The sequence below is a fragment of the Micropterus dolomieu genome, linkage group LG20, assembly GCF_021292245.1.
Source record: "Micropterus dolomieu isolate WLL.071019.BEF.003 ecotype Adirondacks linkage group LG20, ASM2129224v1, whole genome shotgun sequence".
NCBI lineage: Eukaryota > Metazoa > Chordata > Actinopteri > Centrarchiformes > Centrarchidae > Micropterus > Micropterus dolomieu.
In genome coordinates this window covers 32,367,274-32,373,601 of record NC_060169.1, presented here as the reverse complement: position 1 = coordinate 32,373,601, position 6,328 = coordinate 32,367,274, and the positions used below count along the sequence as shown (strand labels likewise).

The following is a 6,328-nucleotide window of genomic DNA, read 5'->3' as shown; positions in this document are numbered from 1 at the left end:
TTTTGTTAGAAAAAATTAAGAAATTGTGTTTCAAGAGACAGCTTTCTTTACTGAGTAGCTTGTATAATAGCCCCTCTACAGTCTGATAGACTCCCTGGGGCTGCAAGCCATTCACTCTATAGGGGAGTGTTAAGAACGACGTGTGTGAATGAGTCGTTAAAATCTTTGCTTGATCCACTAGAGGCACTGCTGAGTATGGACTTAAACACTCACACACCTGCAGGTCCCCTCTTGACAATAGTTTAAAAAATTTACCAGATGGTTTTAGACATGATTTTAGCATGATTTAAAGCATGTCCAACAGGGGACCTAAAAAATGTCCCCTGTTCACTTTTTAGTCCCCTCTTAGTGGGTGTGTAACGACGTCGAGGTCCACTGTTAGATAGGTTGGTAAGTGCACACACACACACACACAATCTTACAGTTAGTGTTAGAAGTAATTCTAATGGAGTAGCTTGTTTTTCCACTCAGTTAACCACTTTATATTTTCCGCTTTCCATTATGTATTTATCCCTGTTCTATGAGCTGGTCTTTACTATTCTATTCTACCACTCTTCACTACTCTGTCTCTGTACCTTCTGCTCAAATCTGTCAGCTCTGCTCGACATTGTCCTCTCTTCTACTAGTTTTTATTGCATGCTCAGAGGAAGGATAGATTAAATCACAAAGTATGGATTTATCGGACTGCTGTCGTTTTTACTTTGTGTAAATGATTAGTATTGTAAAGGCAATAGTTAGCTAATGAAAAACTCCTGCCCAAAAGAGTTCTCTTGTAAGCAGATTGTTTAGAGGAGCTGTCAAACCTGTAGTTGGTTCATTTGGTCCGGGCCAAAGGGTAAAAATCAGACATTGTTGCTTTTAATTCTGGATCCATGTTCATACTGACTTTTTACAAACAAACCAATAGGAGTAAACATGAAGTTATACAGGCTGACAGGTCATTTGTTGATTGGACAGTTTTGGCAATTGTCCTCCTGCATCACCAGGACCCACGTGGGGAAATCAAATTCCGTTGACTGACAGAAGTTTGTGCAGCACTTTAATGCTTCTGATGTGTATATTTATATTCATTGTTGTCACAAAGAGCTCACAAAGAAGTAACTGTTTATAAGTGTAATTATTATTAGAATCCGTGTTATGAATAATGACATATTGACTAAATGAAAAGGTGTCTTACAGTAACATACATATATACTTACACTGTAGGTCAATTATAAGATCAGTTCCTGAACAGATTTCCCATTCAGTAGAGGGTTTTATTAAAGTTTAGCTATTGAAATGATGCTAAAATTACATATCTGCTATCATAAAATCCTGCGGCTGGTTCGTTTGCTTTCATCTCACAAGCAAACCGCAGCCGAGACCACCTTTTTCAAGCGGTCTCAGCCTGGTTGTTTGGTCTGCACCAGAGTTCGATTGACTTTCACATCAGCCCAAACAAACCAAATAAACAGGACAAACACACAAGTGCTATTATTAAGTACGATATAAAGTATGTAGTATATATATACTACTGAGTATTTGAAAAAGTGACCATTGTTGTATTTTTTCTGTCTTGTGAGAACAGTCTCAATCTTGTCCACTCTGGTTCTACTTTATGATCATTATGTGGAAGCCCACCTGACCAGTGGCTCCATTCCAGAGATCCAGTGCAATGGCTGCCACGTGCTTAATGCCTTTCAGGAAGGTATTAAGCACATGGTTTACCACGGGGGGCATTTGCCTAGAGCCGTGTGAGATAGAAGTAATAGATATGCACGCACACATTCAGTCCCATCTAATTAATATACACACGCAGAGTCGAATACATGTGCACGGAAATGTTCACTTACAGTTGAACGGAACGCACACACCATCTCCACCACCACTGCCTACGCACCATCTTGTGTCATTCTTTTCAGTTGCATCCTACCATTTGGCAGGAGGTTCCACTCTTTTTCTTCCTTCTTCTGCCACCAGAGAACTAGCTACCACATTCTTTCCCTGTCCAAAATAGAAATATTACAGGCTTATTTGCATGTCCGCCCCCCCCCCACCCCCACACACATGCACACACATGCACACACATGCACACACACACACGGTGACAAACAGATGCGCACTCCCTGTGGACATGCCTTCTTTTGTTTGCCTGTCTGCAACAAAAAGATTGATTGAAGGAAGAAGTGAAAGGGGGAGTGTTGAAGCAAGTGGAGGGGAGGCAGAGAGAGGAGGACTTCTCTGCACTGATGGATGAAGTGAACACATGTTGGGTTCTGTGTCGCTGTGGGTTTGAGAGACAGTCATCATTGTCAAAGAGAAAGACAGGCGGAGAGGGAAGGGTGGGCGGAGAGAGGAGGAAACCAGACTCTCTCTAAGTTTCTATGCTTTCATGGAATGGTAATAATAATATACAATCATAAGGATAATCTTTTTCAGAAGAAGCCAACACACATATGCAGTCTATCACAGTACTGTGGTACTGATCTGATCATATCTTCTGTTATGAATTGGCGCTATATAAATAAAATTGAATTGAATCAGTTCATCATTAGCTGTGGTGTAAACATCCATAATTATGCATGATCTTACACCGTGTGTGTGTGCGTGTGTGCGTGTGTGTGTGTGTGTGCGCGCGCGTGCGTGTGTGCGTCACTCCATCACAGTGGAGCAGCTAGTCAGCAGATGTCTCCCCGAGAGGGATCTGCCCACTGACAATGACAGAGAGAAAGCGGAGCGAGAGAGTGGGGGAAGAAAAGAGTAAGAGATGAGCAAAACAAAAGGGGAACGGATGGATGAAGGAAGAGAAAAGGAAAGAAAAGAGAGCTTGATGTAGGAAAGGAGGAGATGGGAGAAATAGAGAGAAGGGGAAAGAGGAGGAAGATAAGGCAAAAGAAAATCTCAATCTGTTGTCCCTTCATTGCCATCAGAGGGAGGGAGAAGCGGAAAGGAGGAATGGAGAGCGAATAAGACTAGTAATATGTATATAGGCAATGGCATGATGAGATGCCTCCGGGTATGCATGGAAATCCCGCTGAGGAGAAACTAGTGTGTCTGTAGTTCATCTCCAAACAGCAATTCATTCTTTCTTTCCTGCGGTCTCGGCCACAGCTCTACCTCTGCAGCAGCTCCAGGCCTTTAGTTCACCATATTGGAAGAAACTGCAGGGAGCTTCCAGAAATCATTCTGCTTCTTTCTCTGACCTTTCAGACGCACACTGATCACATTTATAGTGCTTTGGACCTCCTTTTTTTTTTTTTGCCCCCATTTTCTGAAACACAATAAGATGTTACTGTAGGACGCAGTGTAATTCTGTGTCTGTGGGTGTTACACGCATCAAGCAAATTATAGCAAAAAAGCAAGCAAAAATGTGAGGTTATGGAACCCATCCAGGCAGACAGCATGTGTGCGTATTTAAACAATGGCTCATTTCCAGATAAATACAGTGATATTGCTAAATATGGCTGGGCAATGAAACAATAATGATAATTATCACAATATAAATTTCCTCAATAACAATATAACAAATCTTCAATAAATGTTTCATTTAATTTATTTGAATCACAAAATGAATTAGCGCTACTGTTTGTTCTGAACATAAAGAATAGTTTAAAATCACAATTAACCATGTGGTTTCTTCAATTTTCACTCAGGAGCAAAAATCAGCCTTTAAACATGAAAGAATGAATGATTTCATGATAGTTATAGAATTTTTTTATTGTGATGACATTTTTGGCCATATTGCCCAGCCCTGTTGCTAAATAGCATCTCAGTATTTTTAAGACTTGATGAAATGGCTTTACAAATGGACTTTTCTAATCAGAGCAATAATATAGTGTCCACGCTTTAATATGATTAGGTAGACCTAGATGACATTAGATTAACGGACACAAACATTCTATCACTTTTTAACATTTTTTAAGACCTTTAGACATTAGGCGGCACAGTGACCCAGTGGATAGCACTGTGGCCTCACAGCAAGAAGATTCCGGGTTCAATCCCCGGTTGTCCCTGCCTTTCTGTGTGGAGTTTGCACGTGTCTGCGTGAGTGCTCTGGTTTCCCCCACCATCAAAAACATGTAAGGTTCTCCAGTCAGTGACATTGACCAGACACTGATATAGATCTGGAGTTGGTCCCTGCACAGTGGCTGCCCACTGCTCCCTTGAGGGATGGGTTAAATGCAGAGAATGAATTTCTCAGCATGTATGTGTGACAATAAAGTACCCTTTATTATAGAATTCAAATACAAACACATTCAAAATAATCGGGTTATTCTGCAGTGTTGTGCAAATAATAGTTGGGTTACACTCTAGAATATGCAGAATACTGCAAAGGACTGACACTAAATTTATCAAAGAGTTTGGTCTCAATTAGTACATAAAGCACATCTATTTAGTTGAACTTGTTTACTTGCCTTCTTTTCCCTCGTTCCCAGAGTGCATTAACTATCACTGCTGTAGCCACACTGCTGCAACTTTGAAGATTTCACAAGGGATATGTCATCAGCTGTACTTTATCCACTCCCTTTTTTCTCACACCTATTACCAGCAAAGTCGCACGACATGGAATAATGGCAAGTAAACCAGTTCATGGTATGCTGGTCATACTGGCACTAAATACAATTAATGGTGGTCTTCATTACTGGATTGTACTGGTTTCCTTTCATCTTTGCTTAAAAGTAAACCATGAGTGACCAAATAAATATTCACAAAAACCTTTTGTGTCTCAAAAAAGAACATTATTATTAAAAACACACAAAAAAATCGTCCTCCCTGAGTGGTATCACATATATAGTATTTCGTTTGTAGTCTGTCTTATAGTGAAAAACTGTAGTGGGATGTAAGTGCTGAGCGCAAGCTGACGCAGCATTCTCTCACACTGTTCACCTAGCATCAATGAGTGAGTGACCCCAAATGGCAACTGTTTGGCCGCAGGCCACATCTCCTGGCTAAAAGAAACAGTCAAGAATTGATTTGCTTTGGGGATGTTGCTACTGTTTATTTGTGCTGGCTATTGACTATTTTGTATGATGTCTGAAGAGAAAAACAAAGAAATCCCACAAAGACATTTGTGCACTTACTAACTATATTGTGACAACAACACACATTTTCATTTATTGTGCAGTGGAACTGTACAGTACTTACATTGTTATTAATTTAACAAATATGTTTTGGCATCTTTATATATCCACTGTTTCCCACAGGATTTTAAGAGACTATGGTGGGTGGGCCTTGAACCCTCTCACTGGGGGGTCCGGGGGCATGCCCCCCCGTAAGAATGTTTTGTACATTTTAAAGTTAAATGCATTAATTTGATGCAAAATTAAGAGGCTATCTATGAAGAACTTGGTATGCTTGTAAACAGTGTTGTGCTCTAATAAAGTATTTGATAAAAATAGAGCTATAAATGGTGATGAAATAGCAACAAAAAACCAAAAACCCTGAATCAAAGAATAGAAGACAGAATAAGTAATTTCCCTAACATGTTATTTTTGTTTTTTTTACTTTTATAGGACACATATAATATGTTTTATACTTTCTGTGAATATAATCCAATTAATCTTATTTCCATGCTGTATAGACACCTTATTTTGAAAACCGGGCGTTGTGTGTATCCTCGCGTTAAATTCATTAAGTCCAACCAGAGTCTGAACTTAATAAATAATGTTGTATGTGGTTCTCGTATCGCGTAACATGAAGACTTCACAGCCTCTCTTCAGGTAGGACTCTAATACTAATAATACTGCAACACTTGTCTTTGTAAAGAGAGAAACTGACAGAATAAAGTCACTAACCTGCCTGTCAGCACACACTGGTCCATTTCAGTGGATTTACCATGTAGGCTTTAATAGGTGTGCACTCCAAATGTAGGCGCGGCTAGCTTAATTGTCTTCTCACAAACGAGTGACAGAGACAAGCCGTTAACGTTACCATAGTTACCTCAAAAGAAAAGTGGTTGTCTCGAGTCGGAGGCCAAAGTGTCTGAGCGCGCCAGCTTACAGTAGCGCGGAGCAGCGCCTACAAAACACAACGTTAGAGGTCTGTAATATATTATGAGATGGAAAAATATTTTTTGGTTCATTCTGAAACTATGGCGGCGCAAATTAGACTATGGTGGGCCGCCATGGTCTCGATAATTAATGGGAAACACTGATATCCTTTAGTGGCCAACAAACTTACTTACCTATAAAACAAGTAGTCAAATTGGTAGTGATAGTATTCTGTAGGTGTTGTTTATAAGCACATATCCCTTCTCTTGTTAATGCCCCCCCCTATTTACACTGCGCCCATGAAGACCAAGCCAGCTGCCTGCTGTTGCTGCCCAGACAGAGTAAGGGCAGCCAGTGTG

At 40.2% G+C, this 6,328-nt stretch overlaps 1 protein-coding gene across 1 annotated transcript in view; it reads left to right on the top strand.

The window, feature by feature from the left end:
* The window catches only part of itfg1 (integrin alpha FG-GAP repeat containing 1), a 171,127-nt gene that overhangs the window by 61,048 nt on the left and 103,751 nt on the right, over window positions 1-6,328 (top strand). The gene's annotated exons all lie outside the window — the stretch shown is intronic.